The 25,306-nt window shown below is 43.2% G+C and overlaps 2 long non-coding RNA genes across 3 annotated transcripts in view; one reads left to right on the forward strand and one right to left on the reverse strand.

Annotated features, from left to right (window-relative positions):
• The window catches only part of LOC134810683 (uncharacterized), a 364,401-nt gene that overhangs the window by 44,755 nt on the left and 294,340 nt on the right, over nucleotides 1–25,306 (reverse strand). The window lies entirely within an intron of this gene.
• On the forward strand, nucleotides 5,443–9,610 carry LOC134810684 (uncharacterized). The gene is made up of 3 exons (XR_010159289.1): nucleotides 5,443–6,310; nucleotides 6,931–7,073; nucleotides 8,221–9,610. It is a non-coding gene; the product is annotated as an uncharacterized LOC134810684 (long non-coding RNA).

Raw genomic sequence — 25,306 nt, forward strand, 5'->3', positions numbered from 1 at the left:
CCAGCATAAGGAGAGTACTCTAGTCCTTGTGGCACTCCGTATAGAAAAAAAAAAAACAAAAAAAAACATCATTTTCTTGACACATCATCCCCACTGCACACTTGCTGTATTCACTGAATAAAGAAGCAGGCTTTAGGTGTTGTAGGACATTTTAGTGGGAAAGATTTAATGCCCTGGAATAATATCTGCCTCATCAAGTCCACATCAGAAAATCAAACAAACCAGAATATGGTCTTTTTTCTGTTTTTGTCTTAACGGCTTTGGAATTGTGGTCAGTGGAAACAGCATAGTTTGCAGTAAAAATATTCCTGGCTAGCCAAGTGACACATCTGTTTAGTCAAGAACAAGGAAGAGAACAAACTCTTTCATTCCTCAGCAGCTCAGGAGAAGGCATCTGGGTGGGTCTGCCCATGAGAATGTTTGTGAAGTGTCATTTAAGAAACTCTAGCAGAGGAAGGATGATGAATTTCATAACTGAAATCAGGAATCAGGTCCAGAATAAAGTTTGGACAATTTTATAAAACTGTGGAGTAGACGAGATCCTACATGAGGACAATTATTCTATCCCTCCCCTGCTCTCTAGGACAAGACTGAAATTATCCTAGAAAATTTACTCATTTTAAAAATCTGTAGAATAGGAATTTCTTAAAACTTTCCTGGATGAGCCTTTTAAATACCTCACAAACTTTATGGGAAGAAAAGTTTTCCTTCTTTCTAACCCAAATCCTTCTTGCTGAAATTCAAATCCATTCCCTCTTGTTTGAGGATCAGCCAAGGATTTAATGCCTTGATCAATTTGCATCAAAACATGCAATAAACTTACTGGTTTTTTAAGATGTGTAAAGTACACCTATTAGCACTCCTTGTTGCAAATAAATACCCAACTCACAGTAACTAAAACCATAAAAGAAACTCTTTGATACCCATAAGTGAAAAGTACAGAAGTAAGCTGAGCCTTGGCATCTTAATAATGTCAATAAGGGCCTGTCTTATTTCCTATTATCTGCTCTGCTTACCATAGTGTCAGAGTCATCCTGAAGCTCTTTCCCTCATAGTGGCAAAATAGCTGCAGCAGTTCCACACCTCACAGGCTTATACCACACCATCCCTTCTGTGATAGTTTGGATGTTTGTCCCCTCCAAGCCTCATGTTGAAATTTGATCCACAATGCTAGAGGTGGGGGCTAATAGGAGGTGCTGCAATCATGGGGGCAGATCCCTCATGAATAGATTAATGCCCTCCCTCAAGGGCGAGTGTATTCTTACTCTATTAGTTCCCTCAAGAGCTGGTTGTTTAAAAAGGACCCAGCACCTCCCCATATTCTCTCTTATTTCCTCTCTCATGAGATCTCTGCACAGGCCAGGTCCCCTTTACCTTCCGCCATGAGTAGAAGCTGCCTGAGGCCCTCGTCATATGCCCATGCCCAATCTTTAATTTTCCAGCCATCAGAATCATAAGCCAAATAAACCTTTTTTTTCTGTATAAATTACCTAGCCTCAAATACTCTGTTATCACAACACAAATGGACTAAGACACCTTCTAAGCAACAGGTGCTCAAACTCACTCCCCCGATGAGACTTGCTTGGGTTATGTACCCACACTTGACCCAGGAAATGTAATATACCCGATTGGTTTGATTTAATCAGGGCTCATCCTGGACCTGGTAACAGGGGGCCAGCTTTCCAGCAGCACTTGGGCTTAGTGGGAAAGAAGACGAAAATGGAATTGAAATCTTGGTACTGTTGCAAAGGGGATGGGTAAGATGGACAATTGAATCCTCGGTAATTGTGCAAACAGAAATGCACCTAAGGTTAAAAAGCATGGTATGATTTGTTTTGCATATAAGACATCTCCCCAGACCTGTGGCTTGTCCACTTAGAGATGGGTTTTATAATCCTCATATATCAGTGTTTCCTACCCTTCCCTGATGATGAGAATCACTTGGAGCATTTGTTAAAGCCATAGCTTCTTAGGTTCCTCCCTTGGAGCTTCTATTCGATGGGTCTTGGATAGGGCCTGGGAATTTTTTAATGGAAACATTCTCCAAGTGATGCTTACGAGACAACGTCCCATACACAACCAACTCCAGTGCATGCTCTTTCTACTCCTAAAAGCAGGCAGGTACACTGTGGCTGCAAAGATCTTTGGGATGAGGAGGGGCATGCTCAAATCATGACAGTTCAGTCTAAAAAAGACTTTAGGAAGGTCTTTTCAGACTTGGTCATTGTTAGTATTGGTCTGAGTCTGTAAGTGGTGAAGAAAACAATTGCTAATCCTTATTGAGTACTTAATCTGTGAAGGATGCTGAGCTGAGTGCTTTGCATGAATTATCTTCTGTAACTGATGCATTTCCTTTTCTGGAGGATTTTTAGGTAAAGCAGGGACTCTCAACCTTCTAAAACATTCTTATTAAGCACTGACACCCTTATCATGTATAAAAATCAAAATCTCCCACAATAACCATTTACATATCCATTATTGAGAAAATATATAATATCAAGAAGTGACTTTTGTCAAAGTTTTCTTTTGTTGAAATTATGGAAACCAGCATGCGCTACCATGATCAATTTTTAATGTATTGGAAAGACTTCTAGGATACTCAGAGGCAATTCTGGGAGGTAAAAAGCCAGAGCTGGAGAGCAGTTAGAGTCTGACTGTGCATTGCCTCAGTTTCTACTTCATGTACTTGCAACACTCTTTTCCCCCTGCATCCCCACTTCCCATGCTGAAACTGGGGTGAGCAGGAGGTGGTGCCATCCCGCAGTTCCCAGTTACATATTATCACAGGGCCACTCACCTGCACCCAAAAGCTATCTTTGAATTCCAATTTCAAGTTTCTAAAAGGGAGGCTGTAGTTGGCTGAGATTAGGCAAGGCGTCTGCCTTGGATCCAATTCACTGAGACTGGGGAGAAGGGGCTCATGTGGCACAAACATGGGCCAGGAACCAGGGGCCAGTTTCTATTGGGGGGACGAGCTTAGTTCTCACAGAAAAGAAGTCTTTGAAAGCTGAAGAGAAGCCTCCCACAAGGCTATTGATACAATGAGAGTGAATCAATAGCTCTTGGATTTTTATTTTATTCATCCCAGAAGCATCTGGAAACATTTGAAAAATTGTGGTGCTGGATATGCTCGTGGCTTCCTAGACCTACTGCAGTAACCCTTCAGCCCTCCCAGGGTCCAAGGCCAGCACGTGGGAGCCAGCCTGTTAGAGGAACAGGAATAAACCAGGTGATTCTTAGGAGTCCTTGACCTCTCTGGTTACATCCTTGGAAAGAAATGGGGGAGATAATGCTTCACCTGCTAGAAGTGATTGGATGAAGAGCAACAGATTTCCTCCCTGGCCTCTCCCAGGGCCCTCCCAAAGGCCTACCTCCTCCCTCCCTGGCCTGCCTCAGAGCAGGCCCAGCCACTGAGCCTGCCTAGCTGGTAGTAACATTTCAGTCTCACTGGCAGCTGACTGCCCACTTCCTGGCAGCTCCAAACTGCAGGAGACTGATAAAACAAGACCTAACGAATGGATGGCACTGCAGTAATAGTGAACGCTCAGGTTTATTCTTGTTAATAATTTCAGTGGAGTAGGCCAAAGGGACTCTCATCAGTATAACTAGAAGATAAAATTCTGATGAATGAAGCAATACTTTGTTGCTTAAGGAATAGTGCATAATTAAGAGGATTGTTGACCCTAATTGAAATGATGTTGCCAAGGTAAGCCAAATAGCACTTCTGGACCAGAGAGGGAGTTTCTGCCCAGGACAGACTCTCCTACAAGCAGAGCAGCTAACTTTGATTCTGGTAACGTTAAGAAATGAGCTTTGGGCCAGGCGCGGTGGCTCACACCTGTAATCCCAGCACTTTGGGAGGCCGAGGCGGGCGGATCACGAGGTCAGGAGCTTGAGACCACCCTGGCTAACATGGTGAAACCCGTCTCTATTAAAAATACAAAAAAATTAGCCGGGCGTGGTGGTGCATGTCTGTAGTCCCAGCTACTCGGGAGGCTGAGGCAGGAGAACGGTGTGAACCTGGGAGGCAGAGCTTGCGGTGAGCCAAGATTGCGCCACTGCACTCCAGCCTGGGCAAGAGAGCAATACTCCGTCTCAAAAAAAAAAAAAAAAAAAAAGAAACGAGCTTTGTTAAGGGGGCTTTTTAACCTGGATATGGAGCTAGATCCTGAAGAGTGCCAAGTGCCAGACTCTGCCTTATATAGCCCTCCTGGCTAAGAGGAAGGGACCAAGATATAATCCAGGTGCCTGCCCATCCCAGGCCTCCACTCAGGGTCTGCAGTTGCTCTTCTGAGTGTCCGGGTGAACAGGGCCAGGTGGAGACTTTTAGAGAAAGTTTGCATAAAAAAAAAATAACCTGCCCACAATAAGTAATTTAAAATATAGTAGCAAATCTTAAAATTCAAGGAATGCTAAGATGTACTGATTTTTTTCCACCATGAGGACTTTGACGTATCTTTTAGAAATATCTAATTCTTTTAAAGGTCTGGGGCACATCTTAAGCATGTTTCAGGGCTCCTCTTGGGTAAACTGTGATGAGTCAGAGAAAGAGGCAGGACCGACAACCAACACACCTGAGTTCCAACCCTGGCTCTGCGTCTCAAGCAGCTCTGGAACTTTGGGCAAGTCACTTAACCTTTCTGGCTCTCAGAAAAGTCATTTGGAAAATGGTGGTTCCTCAATAGGCAGCGGTAAGAATCAAATGAAATGTCAAAGGGCTTTGTAAACTTAGAAACACTGTACAAATATAAAACGAAGTCCCTGTCACTGGAGCATTCATTATGCAAGGGCCTGAAATATGGTATGGCACAAGATGGTGAAAGGTTTCATATCGCAAAAATACTCACACATTGGTCCCTACTCCAAACCTCCTTACAATTAACACAAGCACTCCTTCTTGCCAGAAGCACAGGTCTGTCCCTTCCTGATGGTCTGATACCCACAATATCTGACCTTATTTGCAAATGCTGTGCAAATATATGGCAAAATGAAATTGCAAATCTGGTAATTAATGAGGGATTTCATGAGGTCAGTGAAAGTGATGTTGGAGGCTGCGTTAATTCAGGCAGCTAAGCCACTGACCAAGAAGTGTGGGCAGAGGTAGCCAATTCCCAAATAATGAAAGAAAAAAAGTAAGGTTAGTGATGCCTCAAAAAAAAAAATGATTTTAATGTCAAAGACTTAAAAGAAGCTCTTGCAGAAAATGATAAGAATTCAAAAATACTTGAATTTTATAAAAATTATTCTTTCAGGGATTGTGCTACAAAAGTTAAATGTGAAGAATTTGGTATAGACAATCATAATTTTGTTGGAAAATTTTCACATATAAAGTTTATTGTATTCATTCTTTAAGAATTAGCTGATAGTTGATATTACAACTTAAATTTTGTTCAACATAAAATAAGCTTATTTTATAGTTTTTAGTTTTATTTTCTAGGCAAAATCATAAACAAAACATTTGTTGTGTTTGTTTGTTTATTTTTTGCTTTTGGGTTTTGTTGTTGTTTTCGCTATTTACCACAATCTTTTTGGTCAATGTTTTAGGTGGAGTCACTTTCAAGTGACTTTATTTCTTCCGATATGAAGCAGTCTCAGATAATGAGGAACTTTTATAGTTATTTAATTATTATTGCTGATTTTATTATTTCCCAGTACCCTTCAATGGAAATGGTGTTGACAGTCTCCTCAAGCCCAAGAGAGGGAAAGGAGTGAACTCCCAAGCCTTTTGGAAATGGGAAGGTACAAGAGCTGCTCTTTCAGAGAGAAAGCCAACATGGCTTGGAAACCATACAGTGAGAAATGAGCCCAATTTTCTAGGCAGGTCTGAATTTTCTAGGCAGCCCAATTTTCTTGGCATGTCAGGCCGGTGCAGTGTGTTGTGGGAGAGGAGCATGGCAGAGACTGGACTGCAGGGCCTCTATACCTCACCGACCACAGGCTGGACTAGGCCACTCCGACTTGCCAGGCACAATGCACATCCCCGTCCTCTCCAATGGCTCCATTTCTCCCTCCCCAAAACTGAGGGGGACCAAACCTTAATCAAAAGAGTTGAAGTTTCAGAACACCCTTGATAGAACCTTCACAGAGAACACAGATGCTGTTGTCAGTGCCCTTAGAAACAATAGGGCCCACCTTACCAGCAGGTTGCTTGAGGAATTCAACATGCCAGAGTCCTTTGTACTCTGTCCCTCCAGGTGCTGGGCCACCATTCAGAGAAAATGGGCAGCTGGAAGATAAGATTGCAGGGTGCTGCTAGGCAGACCTGGGTTCAAATCATAATTCTGCCACCTTACTTGTTATGCAACCTCAGGTAAGTTACCCAAACTGTCTAAGCTTGTTTTCCCTTTTGTAAAATGGAAAAGGGTTCCCTATAGGTCTACCTCATGGAGCTTGGGGTGTGTCCTAGGTCAGATTCCTCAGAAGAAGATCCTGAGATGAGGATTCAAATGCATGGGGTTTATTTAGGACATGCTCCCACTAAGGGAGTTGGGGAAGTGGGCAGGGACCGAGTGAAACCAAGCACGATACAGCTTCCCAGCCTGAGGCCACGGGGCACTCTGGAGAATGTTATTCCTCAGAGTTTGTCCTGACTCACGCAAGCGAGCTTGGCTTCCAAACTCCTGCACTGGTCATTTATTGGCTGAGGGCTAGGTTGACCCAGATACTCTGGCTGGCTGTCTGCATGGTGGGCAAAGAGGCCCAAGAAGCGCTCAAACAAAATCACAGGTGTGAACCATTAGGAGCGTTATTATGGTAAAAAAGACCCAAGGATCTGGGCAGAGCAGGAATGGTGTCTGCTACAGCACTGGTTAAATGACATAATGGTAAACCACTCAGCACAGTGCCTAGTGCAGAGGAGGCATGGCATGTGTGCCATGCCAGCTCTTATTGCTGCTGGAATTATTAATAATACGATTGTCATCCTTCTAGGCCCTCTGCATCAGGGAATCTGTACTATGGGCCACAGCCAAGGAGCTGGCAGTCGAAGCCTCCACGTGGGTAGATCGCACACTTTAACGGACAGCAAAGAAGGGGCACTAACATTTATTGAACACTTACTGTTCCAATGTCAGGTACTGTGCTGAGCACTTTACAAGAGCTGTCTTATCTAATCCTTATAACAGCCCCATAAGATGGAATTATTATTTTTATTGTTATAGCTAAAGAAACTCATCCAGAAAATCAAAATAAGTTGCCCAAACGCAGCTAAAAAGCCATAGAGCCAGGATTCAACTGCAGTTACGTCTAGGTTCTAAAGCAATATTCCTTCTGCATAAGCTTCAGAGGCTGCCTCTAAAAGATGATGTGGCAGAGCCTGCCTGTTGCCTGCCCAGAATATTCTGCACAGCAATGTGCCTAGCTCAAATAATACATACATCAGCTTCCCTTGCAATTAAGGATGGCCAATAAAAGAAAGTAAAGTCATCTGGTGGGGCTCCTTTAAATAAAATGGATTCCATCAGGAGGCATTCTTTTTGTTCTTCCCCATTCTTCTCCTGCTTAGAAGACAGATGTGATGGCTGGTGCACCAAAAGCCATCATGGGCCATGGAAGCTAGAGACCTATGGATGAGCTCTGAATTTATCTAAGACTTATTTATATGAGAGAAAACAAACCTTTATATTACTATTACTTAAGCCTATTATTTCTGGTTTCTGCTTCTAGCAGCTAGACCTAATCCTAACAGACACAGATCACATGATATTTATGATCTCCTTTAAGGACTTTACTATCTTGAATCAAAGTAAATTATCCACTTGCCCCTGGCCCTCTGTCCTGGAAACATGTTGATGTATCTCCATGCTACAAAATTGAACCCATAAAGTCCCAACGTGTTGCTTTATAAACATCAACAGATAATAACAATAATAAACTATGAGTGGTCTGGGCTTTCAGAATTTCCAGGGCAGGTATGATTTCTTACCTTTTGAAACTGAAGAAACTGGGACACATGCTGAGAGACAAAGCCCTGATCTGACAGTGTTCTCTGAGACCCCGGAATCACTACGACTGGCACTTTGACATCCATGCCTCCCCACACATTCCTCATAGGAGCTGCGCCTGCCTTCTCACCTGGGAAGCAATGGCATTTTGCCCTGTATCTTGTAGCCCTTTAAGTGTCCCACTATTCAGTGACTTGTTTTTCTAACTGCAGTCCCAGGAAACAGTGCATGACTGAAAGCCTGACAAGGACTTCAATCTATTTCTTGCCACTTGCAGGAAGAGTTGATGAGAAGCTTCAATCGATAGCAGAATCTCCCAGTCTGGAGCACAGCAGAGGACTTACATAGCCAGGGATGGTTTGTCAAAGCAAATTTCACATGCAACTGATTCCATCACCCTGGGACTCTGGCGGAATAAATAATCACCATACACATTTTGTTAGCTACGCCTCGTTAGAGATGGATTTTAGGAAGTGGCATCCTGAAGGCTGCTTATCTGTCAGTGCTCCTTTAAGCATGGTAAGCTTTCCAGATTGGCTTTCCTAGAAAATTAGACCATTGCCATGGCCAGGTACCACCTGTCATGGTTACTGGCATTGTGGGAGCCAAAGGGAGGGATATAAAGGCCTGAGCTCACCTTCAGAAAAAGTGCTGGCAGAATGCTGGGAAGACATTTCCTTGCAGAGTGAAAACGATCAGAACTCTTGCCAAGAAGGCTCTTGACTTGAGCATCAAAGAATTCCAGCTTCAAGTCACAGTGTATTTCTACAACTTTCTCCCACATCTCTCTTACCACACTTATTCTATCTTGAGTTGGATCCCACTGAATGGAATGTTGGATGGACCATCCCTGTGATTCTGCCCTGTTTTCTGTGTTTCTATGATTACAAGGGATGTGGCCTGGCCACCATGGATGTTCCAATTGTATGTGATGTTCCAATTGCATTGAATTTGCATACCGAGTGTATTGTGAACCAGGTGCTGTATTTTGTCTGGGAAACAGAGGGCTCAGTGACCAGTCCCTGTCCTTGAGTGGTGGGACCCTAGGGACAACAGGGCCCCTAACAACATCCATTCACACAAAGGTCCCAGGGTGTGGTTTGGGGATTTTATTTTTAACCTAATTTGGCACCCAGCATATCATGGAGCCACAATCTGCATTCTTAATTTTAAAGCCTATATCTCTTTTATCTCTGTGTACTCCTTAACATTTTTTCCGCTCTAATTCTTATATCTTATACAGTCTTGTTTCCGAGGCCACACAAGCCTCAAGAAAAATAAAGCTCTGGGACTAATTAATAAGGTTGCTGGCTCTGGACTCCACCCAATTTTGTTAACAGGCTAACTACCCCTTACCTCACATTCATGTCACATGCCCCACATCTACTTTGTGTCACACGGACACCTCTGTAGGCCCTAAACCACTCCTATATCATGTCAACCATATTTAAATATGCCCATAGCCTTCATTTAGAGACATATAGGCAGATGGAGAGTTACAGAGTTCTATACATACTTATCTATATTATATATTATTCTACATTGTTTTGCTATAAATTTTTTGAAAGGATGTTCAATTTTCATACATTTGAGTTTGTGAAGAATACATTATTTTATTTTTATGATCCAAACATTTCATATTTACCTATAACTATATGAGACCTATACATAATCCATTATTACATGAATGGCCTAATGTTACATTTTGAAAACACCTAATTATTCATTTATTAATTTTGGCTTTGAAATTCTCTTTATGTATTAATAGTTAATAAATATTTTTACAATACCTGAAAAATTTATAGGCATCTGATATGTTGACCTACGAATAAACAACTCTGTTCTTCTCCCTCTACTCCCAGCATTACCTCAGTCAATCCCAAATTCCCTTTGTAATGGATCCCAAAAACTTCCTGCTCCCATATCCTTGCAACTAGCTAGATATTGCTCCTGGGTTCCTATTTCTGTTGCACTGGGTTCAGTGGTTACCTGAGATGACCACACCCCCAGTGAGCTCTTTATTCTCTTAAGGAGTAAGGCTCCCTCTTACGGAGTTTCTATCAAGTTTCCTAACCATTAGGCCACAAGATTACTCTGGTGGCTTCTCCATGTGCCATTTTACCCCCTGCCATAGAACATGTGTCTCAAAAAGGACACCAGAACCTAACTCTCCCCTACACTGGGATGAATTCCTGACCCCCACAGGACAGCCTTCACCTCCTTACCTTGCATCATAAGTCAAGCCCAGCATCTCGTGGTCTGACTCTAAATACCAATGCACTTATTCTCCAAAGAGTCTGGAATCTTACAAATCTGTCTTGGCATCCCAGAGTGACCCCATGCTCACCTTCTGATAACACTTTACACCCTCCAAAGAATCTTTATGCAAGATAAAAGATGTTTGACTCAGAAAGATGTTCTCTCCTAAGGATATTTTGTCTCCTAAGAATAATACCATTAAAACCAAAATTATGTCATAATGAATACATTTTTGTACTGAAAGGATTTTCTGGAGAAAACTCCATTAAGTCCATTTGACTCCTTGATCAACCTTCTTAAAATAGCCTACTTAAATCCTCTTTAATTTTTCCCATTTTCATTCATATTTTATTTCGCAGAAGTTATTTGATTGGGATTAATTTTTTCCTGTGTCAGTTTTATATAAAGCTTTGATGCATTACTCAATTGGTTTATTTATATCAAATATTATGGTTGTAACTTTTGACCTTGAAAACTTACTATATAGACATTGTTCTACAAAGTTCAATATTCCCAAGTCAGACTGCACAGATTAGATTTTAACTACTAAAGGCTTTAAATTCTGTTGATCATTTCTACCAGTGATATTCATTATATAAAAAAGCTGAGAATGGTGTCTCTTTCACAGCAAAGCTGCACACTCATGTCCTTAGTTAGATCTTCCAGAGTAGGCCTTTCATTTATGGCGGATTGTAGTACAGTGAGTGAATAAGGCATGAGCTCTGGAATTGAACTGTCTGGGTTAAATTGGGCAAATATTTAATTTCTCAGTTTTCCCATTTGTGAACTGGGGTCAATATTAGTACCTAAACCACAGGGTTCTTGTGAGGATTAAAGCAGAATTCACACAAAGTGCTTCACATAGTACATTGCATGCAGTGTAAGATGTGATAGCTCTTGTTATTACTCCAACCACCTTAAAAATTCTCTGTTATCTATTACTACAGTTAACAAACCAGCCCAAAACCTGATGGCTTAAAATAACAGCAATTTATCACTCAATAATATTTAATTGTATGGGTACAACACATTTTGCTTATCTGTTCATCAGTTAATGGACATTTAGATTGTTTTCACCTTTTGGCTATAGTGAATAGTGCTTCTATGAACATTGCATACACGTATTTGAGTGCAAAAAGAAATGAAGTAGCGATATATGCTACAACATGGATGAACATTGAAGACATTATGCTAAGTGAAGGAAGCCAGTCACAAAAGTGTCTCCATAGAGACAGGAAGCAGATGGGTGGTTGCCAGGAGTTAGAGGGGGCAGGGAATGAGAAGTGACTGCTTACTGGATACAGGGTTTGCTTTTGGAGTGATGAAAATGTTTTAGAACTAGAAAGAGGTGGTGGTTGCACAACATTATAAAGATACTAAATGCCATGAATTGCATACCTTAAAATAGTGAATTTTCTGTTATGGTGTATTTCACCTCAATTTTAAAAATCATCATAACAGCAATTTATTATTTCTCGTGACTCTGTAGGACAGCTGGGAGGCTCTGCTGGCTTCACCTAGGCTCCATTCAGCAGGAGAATTGGCTGGGAGGGCAGGTCCTCTCTCTCACCTGGTCTCTCATCCTCAAGAAGGCCAGTTGGAGCTTCAAGCAAATCCCTGTGAGCAAGCACTTACCAAGTCTCTGCTTGGGTTATGTTAGCTGATGTCACATGGACCAAAACAGGACACATGGCTAAGCCCAGAGTCAGTGTGGAAGAACACTACACAAGGGCATGGTATCAGAAAGTATGATTCATTGGGGGCCATTATTGTGATAATCTCTACAAGTAATATTCTAATCATCTACCCCAACCTGACTTGGTCTGAAATGACTCCTACATCCTGACTAACATGGAATAGAAAGCTTGGGCTGCATGGCTTTAGAAGAGTAAGATGCAAGTCTCAAATGTATTCAGAGTCCTCAGAATGAAAGGAAACTCAGCTTCTTTCAGCATTCCTTTTTTTCCAGAGTTCCCCCCGTATTTAAGTTCAATGTTTTTGATCAGAGACCTCTTGTTATGATGAATTTAATCTGAAACAACTGAATGAAGGGCAGTGGTGATGCAACACAATGATCATCTTCACAGTGTCCAATTGTAAGTGCTCCGGAGTCACCACCCTGACATTCCTGGGGAGTTAGTCCTATCAGAAAGGGCTGGTGGCAGCTCTATTGGGAGGGGCTCCCACAGCCAGAGCTGCCTGGTAGACAGAGTACCCACAGTGCCCTTAAAGACAACTGTTGTTTATGGAAGACACCTGCACCCACTACCTTACTTTAACCCTGCAAGCTGGTACTATCATGATCCCCATTTTGCAGATGAAGAAAGTGGTAGGACAGGAGATGCACTGCCCAAATGCCCTTTCTGGAGGGAAGGACTTGCCTCCAGCTGTCAGCTCCTTCAGGGTGTGCTTGCCATAGACAGCTGCTTTGCCCAAGGGCATCTCTTTCCTTTCCGGGTAGCCCAAATGCAACAGCTAACAGTGGCAGGGGTACAAAGACCCATGACAGGACACCTCTGAGGGCTGCGTATGCTCCACAGCTCCCAATAGGGTTTGCTGATCAACTTCTCCCTCTGTCCCATTCTACCCCCTCCCCCTACAGTTTACACATGTTGATCCATAATAAACACTCGCCACTTCCCAGTTGGTGAATCTGGGCAAGTCGCTTTGTCTTCCTGTATAAAGAGTGTGGTGGAGGCTGTCCTGCCCACTTCACAAAGTGTCAACAAGATGTAGAAATGCTGGTGAGATTAAGGCAAAATATGCTGACCCCAATATCTGCTTTTTGATCCACCAACGTGCCAATATCTTTTCTTGGATTCTCAGATACACTCACCCCTGGTTTCTTCAAATGGTTATAGCTATTGATCACTATGCGCTAGTCACTGTGGTGATAGTATTACCATGTGCTAGTCACTGTGGTGATAGTATTACTCATAAAAATGCTATGAAGTAGGCACTATCAGTAGTAGATTTGTTATTTTCTATTCCACTGTTTTTAGAGACATTTAGATCTGGTGAAATCTGTTAAGCAATTCTAGAAGTGTTGGTGTGCAATATTGGGAGTAGGACATGGGGAGAGCTGAATTGCCCCGTGCATAGAGGGGAAAGAATTTGGCAGTCTGAGAAATCTAGGAGGACAGGAGTAAAGAAAGATGAGGAAAAAGAACAGTGAATGAGATAATAAGCTGCTTGTTCAGTAACCCCAGATTGTCTGTAAGGTATATTAAGCTTGCAAAGTGCTTGCTATGAGTGGGTTTTGTGGAAATCGGGGCAGGAGCTGAGTTTTGAGTGTGGGCTGATGAGCATAAGCCCTATTTCTGGAGAAGGATTTGGGTTTCCCTAAACTATGGCCTATAGGTCTGAGTCCGAGGCATTGCTTTCAAAATCACACGATATTTTGTGTGACACAAGAGGTCCTGAGCCTTTATCTGGGGTAGGTATGATTATGGCCGTATTAAAGATCAAGAAACTGGCCCTCAGAAAGGTCAAGCTATTCACCCAAAGTCATCAGCAATCAGTGCTGGGGCCAAGATTCAAACCCATATCTGTCTTGTTACAAAGCTGGCGTTCCCGTGGCTACCCCAACACCATCCTTTTCGTTCCTCTGCCACCACCACCACTCTGCCCCAGGCCCACCATACTCTGCCATTCTCACACAGCCAAGCATGGTTTTCCTGCCAGGTCCCAGCACAGACCAAAAGGTGGAGCCACCAGCCCGCAAGAGACCGTCACTGGGGTTCAGAGGCAGGAGGGCCAAGAAGACAAGTGCCACGGCACCTCCTGTGGCTTCACCCTTCACCTCCACTTCTAGTCAGCCCCTTGCCCTCCCCACCTACAGCCACATGCCTCCCATGCAAGCAGGCAGAAAATCCCCCCAGAAAAGAGGCAGGTGGAAAGGGTGGCACCTTCTTCCACGACAAAGGAATCTCATGGTGGGCACCCCGGATGCACTGCAGCAGGAATCCTTTAACAATGGAACCAAGAGCAAGGGCTCCATGGTGGGCCAGACTCCCAAACAGAAGACGGAGAGCCCAGGCACTGCCAAAACCACACACCACAAGAGGGACCACTCTCCACCACTTCCTCTCAAATAAACAGCAGCGCAGCACTGCCCAGGGCCGGGGCCACAGCACAAGGGCTGCCAAAGCTTCCATTAGGAAGCCCCTCTTTTCTGTGCTGAAAATATAGCTTTCAGAGTTTATTCTGGGTTCAGACCCCTGCGTCATCTTGGGAGCCGGTTTCAAACTGACTTTTCCTTCATTTAGATTCCCCAGGGATAAAGAACTCCCTCACTACCCACTCCCCCAGCACACAGCCTTCGCCAAATAACCGAACAAAACTCCTAATTGTTTAAAGTGGTTTTACTTTTCGTTTTGGATTTTTTTTCCTTTTTTTTTTTTTCTGTGTTATGGAAATCAGAGAACAAATCGCTCCTCTAGGTAGGGCTGGAGACTGGACTGCTCCATTGTTTACAGGTGTGTATGTGGTTGGGGTGAGACGCGGGAGGACCTCACAGTGCCCCTCCTGCACGGCAGGAAACAGGACACAAATGCCCTAGCCATGGGGCCAGCTGAGCCCCCTCAACCAGCTGAAGGGGCCTATAGCTTTCTGTAATGCTGCCTGTTGGTTCTCCAGCTAACTCCCAGCAGGAGAAGGAGGAGGGGGAGGGGGAGGGGGAGGGGGAGACTTCCCTGTTGAAGTCCTCAGTCCAGAGTCCTGGGCTGCCCCTGCTGGCCCCACATTCTCTTTGAGCATCACTTCGTCACCCCATCCTCCCACTGGAATACAGCTGGCTGGAATACAGGGCTAGGCTTGACCACAGACAAGGGAAACGGAGGCACTCAAAGGGCCGAGATAACTGTGCACAGTCCCCTGGGTCTCCGCCTTGGCACAGGAAAAGTCTCCCTTTTCTGGGTGGTCTCTGTTTCCTTCTGCTCTAAACCTCATCCTCAGAGCAAAGCTTTCCCTCTTCCTTTCTCCCTCTGGCCCAAGGCTGGGCACCCCCTCTGGACTCCTTTGATTGCTAAAGGAGGAAACTGTCTTTTCTGCTTGGACCCAGGCTCCCCACTTGGACTTGTGGGTGGAATTATCTGGACACCCACTTCTCCCAACCTGATTAACCCATTTATGTCCCGCCGTAAGGGCTCTCCTTTTCTCTTATCCCACATCAAAGTCTGGACACACCAAGCCCCTAAATTTTGAGCAATGCATCTAAAATTCTCGTAATTCCCTTGTACCCATCTCCTCTGTCACCACAGCCCAGCCCAACCCAGAGGGAAGTGCACCGAACCACCACCACCAAGCACAGTCCATCTCTTTCTCTCACTCATGTTCTTGGAATGTGTTTGTGTGGAGCATTTCTCACTAACAATCTTATCCCCGGTGTTATACATTCATTCTAGTTCTGTCCTGCTCTGTCCAGAGGTGAACCCTGCCATCTCTCTGAGCCTCGGACACTTCACCTATATGGCCAGTCTTACATCCATCCCTCATGTGGCACCGTCCAGGGCTGGAAGACGCCCCTGCACCTGTGTGTCCCTCTGCCACCCACATTCACAAGGCATATCTTGTCGTGGGTTATCCCCAGGGGAACAGACCCATTATGCAGAGAGTGAAAAACTCCCAAGCCTCCCTCAAGTATGAACCCTGTGGCTCCCAGGAAAATCCCATCCCTGGTTCTCGAGGTGCCAGCCTGTATCACCGGACACTGTGCCTCTGCCCCTGAGGAAGCCCCTTCATCTGTCAGTAGTGGCTGTTAGCCTCACTTTTTGGACTTCCCTGCCTCACATGCCCACAGACAGCAACCACTATCTGGATTATCTGTAGCCAAGAGGCACATCAGAAATACAGAGGGAAAATACCAAAACCTTAAGAAAAGAATAATAGTAATTAAACAAGGTTTGATGCCTTAAGAGTTGAAAGCATGTGTATGTCACATTGAAGCTGCAACCAAATTTCTATCATATAAAGACTGTGCTACTGTGTAGAAAGGCAGGGTAGGGAGTTGCTGATGCTCGATGCCTGACCCTGGCCCGGATCCTCATAAATAAGTGTTTTTGGTTCCTGTCCCTCCCACTTCCTTATTAACAAGGATGACCTGGGAATGGAGTGCTTCTTCAGTGGGCATCTATTGTTTTGGCCTGCCCAGCATCCATCCCCCCTTCCTCTGGTACTAGCACCATGATTTATTTTCATTTGGAAAAAAATCATCCCTTTCCTATTGTCTGTTCTTGTAGCTTGGGTGGGGCTGACCCCTTTCCTGGCTCCAGGGCTGGGCAGTGACCCAGTTCTTAGCAATTGACTCAAGTGTTTATAATCAACTAATAAGCCAAGAGTCAACTTCAGGACTTTTTTTTTTTTCGCTGGTACTGGCAAGGAAGAAATACTTTCATGCTTTATTAGGGTTACTGAAAGGGTAAGATTTGCAGGCCTAGAGCATCAAGACGCCATCTTGCCACAGGGAGGAAAGGGTCTGCCCCTGGATCAAGTTGTATCTGAAACCCAGACTGCTCCTGGACTTTTCAATTCTATACATAATTTGAGCCTTGTTTTTTTTTTTTTTATAACTTCCATCTAACTCCAAACTTTTATTCCTCTTTTACAGATTAAAAAAAAAAAAAAACTTAGAGAAGCTAAGTAACCTTCCAGGTTCCACACACTAGCTAGTAGCTCTGAGTTTTGATATGAACACAGTTCAAACTTTTTTTTTTTTTTTTTTTTTTGAGATGGAGTCTCACTCTGTCACCTGGGCTGGAGTGCAGTGGCACAATCTCGGCTCACTGTAACCTCTGCCTCCTGGGTTCAAGCAATTCTCCTGACTCAGCCTCCCAAGTAGCTGGGATTACAGGCCCCTGCCACTACACCCAGCTAAATTTTTGTATTTTTAGTACAGACAGGGTTTCACTGTGTTAGCCAGGCTGGTCTCAAACTTCTGACCTCATGATTCACCCACCTCGGTCTCCCAAAGTGCTGGGATTACAGGTGTGAACCACCGCACCCGGCCTGATTCCAAGTCTTAGCTGTCATACTCTACAACCTCCATTATATTCCTTCCCTTCACTCTGTGCTCCAGACCCAACTCTAGTAAACATTTAACAGACAACCATTCTGGAACATGTGGTGTCACCATCAGGTACCCAAAGCCAGTGACGCCAGCCAGGCTTACTTGTACCACTGTCCATATCCACTGTGCTTTCTTGGTTCCAACTGGAGTTTCAGTTTGGGTTGTGAAGGCCAGGGCTTTCAAACACAGACTTCAAGCCAGCTATAAGGTGAGCATGTTCTGCAATCTGCATTTTACCATTTTTCCTTAGCCAAGAGATCCACATCATTTTCCACCAATTGCATGTTGACCCAGAAGCTACTGGAGCACTCAGGGAACGAGGACTACCTATGGATGACTGTTTGGCAGAACTGTCTTTTTAAGCTGGCTTGGGTCACCATGGTTCCAGCTCAACTAGGGCCGAGGAGCATTTAAAAATACCAAACAAGGTGAGGTGAGACATCAAAACCCTTACATCCAACTCCAATTAGAACAATCCCATGAAAAGAGAGCCTGAGAAATGCACAGGCCATACCATGTTGGGAATGACTCTCCCTGTTTTCCCCTAGCCCGCAACCAAGAAGAGGCTGAGATAAATAAGGTAAGCTTTTCTGGGAGGATAATATAACAGAAGTCCAATAACAAAAAGAACAGCCTTCCAAATGGTGATCTTTAGCAAAGTTACTGGGCTATGGGGAAAGTTCTCCATCTGGAGGTCTAGAGCAATCACTATTTGGGGGGATTTTTGGTTTCAAATGAGGACAACTACTCCTAGCCAAATTGTTATAGAATCAACACACAATTATCAGCAAAGTACGTGCTTGTGTTTAATCCTCTTACAGGATTATTCTAGAAACTGGGGCTAGATTGAGAAGACTGTCTTTAATCAGAGGCCAAACTAAAGTTTTGGCTGCTGCTGTAGCATTTTGCATTATTCAGATGCCTCAAATGTAACTGTTGAAATAAATGTTCATGCTTAATTTGAATGCAAGGTGACACCACTTGATTTTCATGCTGCTTAGATCCACAGGGAATCCATCAAAAAAGTCAATCATACATGGTAAAACTACCAGGGCTGATACTTAAATTCATAGCTGGTTCACATCTCTTGCCGAAGCACCAAATACTTTTTCTAGGAAGCCAACAATATAGATTTAACACCTAAAAATAATTTCCTTGGCCAAAAACAGCCTCCAAATCATTGAGAAATATTAATAGATGTATTTTATTTGGAAAGAAATAACAGAAAATATAAAATTAATCCCATTGATCAAAAAGAATTTAAAGTGCTTCCACTGAATCATGAGTAAGACAAAGAAACTCACAAAATCTTCCATGAAGAATCTACTGTATTGCCCTATGACCTCTTGGTCATATGCTGGTTTTTGTTAAATTTTTATTTCATGTTTTCATTGAACTGTTCGTATATACATATATGTATATACATATATATATACTTACACATATCTATATATTAATCTATCTATCTATCTATCTACCTATTCTATCTATCTACTCTTCCCATTTAGATGAAATAGTAAGTGCAAGCCTGTATTCTACAGGTCCTTTGACCCTATGGTGCCTAACGCATGCCTGAGATCACAGAAGGTACTAAACAAGCAAGCTGTCTGAATCGATGAATAAATGTTGACTATTCTCCCTTCTCCAAGGTATTCTAGCAATGGTGGTCATGGAGTCTGATGAACCCCTGGCCTTAGAATTGTGTGGTGAGTGCTTATCTAACAGCAATGTTCCTTCTTCCTTGCAGTTCCCAGGGAAACAGTCCTGGTCAGCCCAAGCCAGTCATGGCAATAACAGTCCCCTTTGCCAGCAATTTGTCTAAGGGTGAAGACTCATTTCTGGCCAAAAAGATAGAAAGCAAAGTCCATTGGGAGGCTTCAGGAAATATTTTCCTCCCCAGTAAAAGAGATAGGGTTCTAGGGGAGAAGTCCTTGTTTGCTCCCTTTCCTAACTTTCCTGTTTTAAACACTGTATTTGGGGATATGATGCCTGGAACAGAAGCAGTCATCTCAGGGACATGAGACAAGTTTGAGGACAAAAAGTCTTTGCCAAATCCAAAGATGTTGGAGGGGAAGGACTGGAAGGATGGAAAGAATCTGGAAGCTTGATAAGTGAGCAGCTAAAACTAAGCATGGGATCACCTACCTCCAGATTCCTTATTACAAAAATAGTGTCTGTCCTTATTTCTGGGCCTAAGTCAGGGTTTCTGTTACTTGCAACTGAAAGCATTCTAACTGAATCATACACCCTTGTTAAAAACAGGAGTAATTGTGTCTCCCCTCTTCTAGGTATGTTATAATTGAGAGAACAGAGGTTTGGGAGCCAAACAGACTCCAGTCAGACAGAATTCTGGCTGAGTAACCCTGAGCAAGTTCCTTAATCTTCAAAGCTTCAGTGTAATTAACTATAAAATGTAGGTAACAATGAAGACTTCATAAGCTTGCTATTGTAAAAAAATAAAATAACAACTGTATATAAGTCACTTAGGCATGCAGTAGCTGCTCAGTGTTAACTCCTTACTTTTTTACTTTCCATATAATCCCTGTGTGGAGTAGAAGGGTCAATTTTTTGTGAAGGGAAAAGCACACTCCCATGGTAATATCAAGAAACCTTGATTTTATTTTTCATCATCTTTCTTATTCCAAGACAAGACAAATGATAGGGATTGCTGTCCATGTGGGAGGCTGGAGTTCAAAGAACAGCTTCTAATCAGCAGGCCTGCCTACGTGGCCTGTACACAAACAAATCCCTCATTTAGGAGCTGTTCTTGCCTTTTGTTGAGCCTGATGCTATCTGTGACTCAGCCTGATCAAACCATCTTCTTAATGCCTCTATTCAGAAAGGCCTCCACCTGCTGGGCTGCTTTGGGCCAGGAGGGTCTCTGTTTCCCACAGGCTGCCCACAGCTGGGAGCCTTTAAAATGTGGACCCAACTACCTCAGTGGGCAGTGATCCCCAAGTGAGTGTGCATCATACCCTGGCAGCCTGAGGATGGTGTGGGTCTGAGGACAAGCAGCAGGCAGTCAAAGCTGGCTTGCTGGCCACTCTCATGGCCTTCCTGGACACACACCTAGATATGGCCCATGCACACACACACCCTTTCCACACTTTCCTCCCTGGTGATTAGGCACAGTGATCGTCACCCCCTGGAGAGCTGAGAACCTATCTATAGTCACACACTGTCCTTCCTCCTTCCTGAAGGCATGAGGACGATGTTAGCCTAACTCACAAACTCATACTGCAAACCTCCACCAGAGAGGCAGTGCACAATAATGGTTAAGAGCCTCTACCCCTAGTTCCAGGAATTACAACTTACATAACCTTGGGCAAGTCACCTAAACCCTCTTGGGCTCTTTTATCTCATCTGGAAAATGAGTATGAAAATAGATTTGTTTTGATAATGTGTATAATGTGCTTAGCACTGTCCTTAGCATGTGGTACCCACTCAATAAAATGGACTCTCCCAGTCCCCTTGTATATTAGGAAGGGATCATCTCCTCCTGCCAAAGGACAACCCCAAGGCATGGCCCACCCAACCTGCCATCTTAATTGGCTCATAAGATCAACATTTGCACTAGTCCAAAATATTTGTCAGATACCACCTATGTGTGAGCATTTGGGATCCAGCAGCAAGGATCTTTCAGAGGTTACAGTCTAAGGGAAGAAACAAACTCAGAGACAAAGTCATAGTCATGAATCGTAAATCCTATCAAGGAAAAGAGGGAGCTGTGAGAAGGAGTACAAAGCGAGCAGCAGGAGTGGGAGTATCATTTTACTGAAAGTCAGATAAGACCTCTTGCTGAGAGAATGGCATGTAAGCTTATAGGGACTCAGTGTCCCTCACATAAATGCTAGAAGGATAATAAATTGTCCTCAGGCCAGAGGTGGCACTAGTAGCAAGACAGGTTCTCAAAGCACAAGATGAAGAGATCTCCTGATATGGTGGGGCCCCACAACCTTGCTTCCTTAGGGACAATCTGCCCTGTAATCATAACCTCCTCCAGAATGTGCCTGGGTTCAAATGCCTCACCTTGCACCCTCGTCCCCCTCTTAATGCCCTGAATTATCTCATAAATCATCTAGTCCCACAGCACTTGGCAAAGCAGCACCAGGCTTTGATGACCATATTTTCCACATAGTCTTGGAATTCAGGCTATTTAGTATTGAAGCTCAAAGTAATTTTCCCCTAGATTTATTCACTCTGTTCCACTCTGCAGGTTTAACCTCCTGTCCAGGTTGCTTTTCAGCGAAACCACTTTTAGGGATTGTTTTTGTTCTACCCCAATTTTCTGGAGTCATTTAAATCCAAGGGACCTCTTAGGAGATTGCAGATTATATATACATGTCTACGTATAAAGACAGAGAAAGATCCCTGGGAAAGTCATTGTCCAGAATCACACTGGCTTTGCTTTTCCTTGTTTTCAATTACAGACTCAGGGGCTGTGGAACATTACTAAAGCACAGTGTACATGGTACATTTCCAACATTTTTCATTTGCTTTCCTGCTCTCTTCCATTTCCCTACTTGATTTCCAATGTGAGAGTGATTTGGTGCCACTGTTTTTTGCCCAAAGCTTTCTGCAGGTAATAGCTTCCCTCTCCCACCCCTTTTAATCCATTTCTATTAGGTTCATGCTTCTCCTTCACTTGAAGTTATTCCCAATCTCTGCTCCTGAGCTCTTCTAACCTCTCTGTAGTTTGTCACTGATACCTTCATCAATTTCTAAGGACCATTCATTTGCATTCATTCAGTGCTTAATGAGCACCTACTATGTGTAGGCCACTGGGCTGTGGGAATACAAAAATGATTAACACATACTGTTTTATTCTTCTGTGATCTAAGGATCACATAATCTCTGGTGGGAGCAGGCAGGTAAACAGGTAAGTACAAGTCATTACATTAGTTACTGTAGATTGAAGTGTGGACAAAATATTGCAGAAATAAAGCAAAAGGGAAGGATTAATTCAGCCTTGAAAGATTAAAAATAACAGCACAGAACAAGTATATCTGAGCTGTATGTGAAAGGGCTTTCTTGCTGAGTAAACAGCTTGTGTAAATATGAGTGTTCAGAGAACCAGATATGGTTCACACTGGCTGGAGCACAGTACAGGGTGGCAAGGGGAGATAGTTAGAGACAAAGATGAGAGGAGTTTGGTATAGGTTGGTTAGGGCCAAAATACAGGTCAACTGAACAGTTGACTGTAACTGACTGTAAATATTAAATAAATAAAAATCCACACACTTGTAGTGACAGTAAAGAAATCATGCCCTTATTTGAGACCAGTGGAGGTTATTATACCGACTTCTGATGCTGAAAATTGGTGATTAAAGGGAACGTATTAAGTCTTTACACTGCCTTTTTAGGAGAAAACGTAGTTCTTTGCCAGAAGATGAGGGAAAGACCTCCCTTATACCAGAATGCCAACTAAAGTACGTAAAAAGAATGACAGGATTATAAAATCACCATTTTGCAACCAACGGTGAAATACCTGACTTGGACAAAAACCATCAATGGCTGCTAAAACCTTGGGATGAAGTTTTGGGGAACATAATATTCTCTCAGTAACAGAGTACCATCTAGAAATTACCAGCTAACTGGAAAGGGAAAATGCATCTTTACAAAAGAGAGACATGGTGATCACCATCTTAACCAAAAGATCAAACTTATGGCACAACCGTAGGACAACCTCTCATTGTGCACCTTCTGATGTGACATATATAAAGTACACAGCTTCACTTAGGTAGTATCTTCGGTGTTTCAACTGCATCTTTAGTTATAAAAAAAAAAAAGGGATAGAGGAAAAAGTTAAAGCCAAGAAGCAGCAATTGGACAAATCTAGAGTATGGGGCATCCTACAAGACAACTGCCCTAACTTCTTCAGAAAGTTAATGTCACGAGTGGGAAAATTTAAAAAGGTGGGGGGATTATCTTGATTTTAAAAAGACTAAAGAGATATAACAGTCAAATGGAATGCCTGAATATTATTAAATCCTGATTGTAAAACTAACATGGTAAGATAAACTTGGAAACAATAGAGACATTTAAAGACATTTAAATATGGACTGGATACTAGATGGTATTTGGGAACCAATTTCTAGTCTTATAATGATCTTGTGATTATGTGGGAAAATATCTTTTTTTTTTTTTGAGACAGAGTCTCGCTCTGTCACCCAGGCTGGAGTGCAGCAGCATGATCTCAGCATACTGCAACCCCTGCCTCCCGGGTTCAAGTGATTCTCCTGCCTCAGCCTCCCAAGTAGCTGGGATTACAGGCGTCCACCACCACGCCCCGCTAGTATCCTTATTTTTAATGAGATGCACACTGAGTATTTAGGGATGAAGCATCATGCAACTAATTCAAATGGTTCAGCAAAATAAACATATATACACACACATAGACAAACTAAATATGTCTGAAAGTTCACAATCACTGAACTTAAGTTGTAGGTATACAGGTGGATTGTACTTTTCTGAATATTTGTAAGTTTTCATAATAAGGAAGTTTGGAAGAAACAAAAGGAAAAGGCACATAATGGAGGGCTTGTTATGAGCTCCTTGGGATTCTGGATCCTACTGCTGAAGGTTTTAACCAGTGCTTGACATGATCAAATTGACATTTTAGAAAGCTCATTGATGTATTGCATTTACTCAACTAGCATTTATTGATCACCCACATCCAATGTTGAGTGAACCCTGAGGTAGGTGCTGTGGGAGACATGAAAACCAAAAAGGCATCATCTGGCCAGAAAAGCACTTACCATGCAATAGAGGAGATGAGACACAAAACACTGAGCACAAGGTAAAGCTTTCTTGTCACAAGGGGTAACTGGGAGACCTGGGGGGAAAAGGCAGATGCACGGTGCCTCCAGGTGTTATCTGGTGTTCCACGCCCACAAAATTATCTCAGAAAGCATAAAACTACAGGTGACTGAAAATCACCTGTCAGCTCTAGCCCCTTGAACTTTCCTTATTTCTAGATGGCAGAACCATAACCCCGAGAGATACTGGAAAATGCAAGATTTCCTTGAGGTAGGGTGTAGGAACGTGACTCATTTCTGGCCCAAGGGACCTGACTTAGGTCTCCTGAAATCCACCAGGGACTACTGACAAAGATCTTCTTTCTTGATAAAAACAGAGACATGTAAGAAGGCCCCCTCCTCCCCCTTTCTTCCTGCCTCTGAGTGCATGTGGGTGAGGTTGTGATGCTTGGAGCTGGGGAATTGTGAGGGGAAAGCCAAGGGAAAGAAAGAAAAGATGGCAGACTCAGATCCCTAATATCATTGAGCCGCTGAAGCCTACAACCTGACAACCTCCCATTACCAGACTTCTTCTTATAGAAGCAAAATTTCCCCCTTTCCAACGAATTTATCAGCAGTTGTTGATATATATGGCCCAAAACCGCACTCAGCCCTCATCTGCAAGCATACTGTGTCTAGAGCCAATCCTAACCTTTGAACAACGCAGTTGAAGGAAGCCTCACCCACCAATGAGTCAAGTCGGTCCTGTTCCTAGTTGTTATGACCACATGCATGCTGTAGTTCAGGATGGTAAAGAAGTTTCACATTCATATGCCAACTCAGATTGATGGGCAGCAACTGGATAATCCGCTGTGCAGAAAGTTAAATACAGGTTCTGTGGAAAGAAGTGTCTAGATTCATAGTGCCAGACATCTGCCCTAGGCCACATGCTTACCGTCCCATGGATGGATGGAACTTGGAATCAGAAGACCCAAGTTTGAGTCCTGGCTCTACTACTTTTGTGATTTTGGTCATTTAACCTCTTTGAGCCTTCTTATGGCATAGTAGTTATAATCAAGATAATATAAGTGAATGTGCTTTGTAAACCATGAAGTGTCGGTCACACAGATGATAGCTACTGTCTTATTTAAATTTGTCAAACCTCAGCTGAGGACCAGGTTGACAGGATGGAGGGAGAGGAGGAATTCAAGACTCGAGCGCTGGATGGCCAGTAGCTGGACACCTGACAGGAGGTTCTAAGGCCAGAGTTTCAGGTGAAAGTGAATGAGTAGTAGTGAGTT

This window comes from Pan troglodytes, chromosome 7 (assembly GCF_028858775.2).
Source record: "Pan troglodytes isolate AG18354 chromosome 7, NHGRI_mPanTro3-v2.0_pri, whole genome shotgun sequence".
Lineage (NCBI taxonomy): Eukaryota > Metazoa > Chordata > Mammalia > Primates > Hominidae > Pan > Pan troglodytes.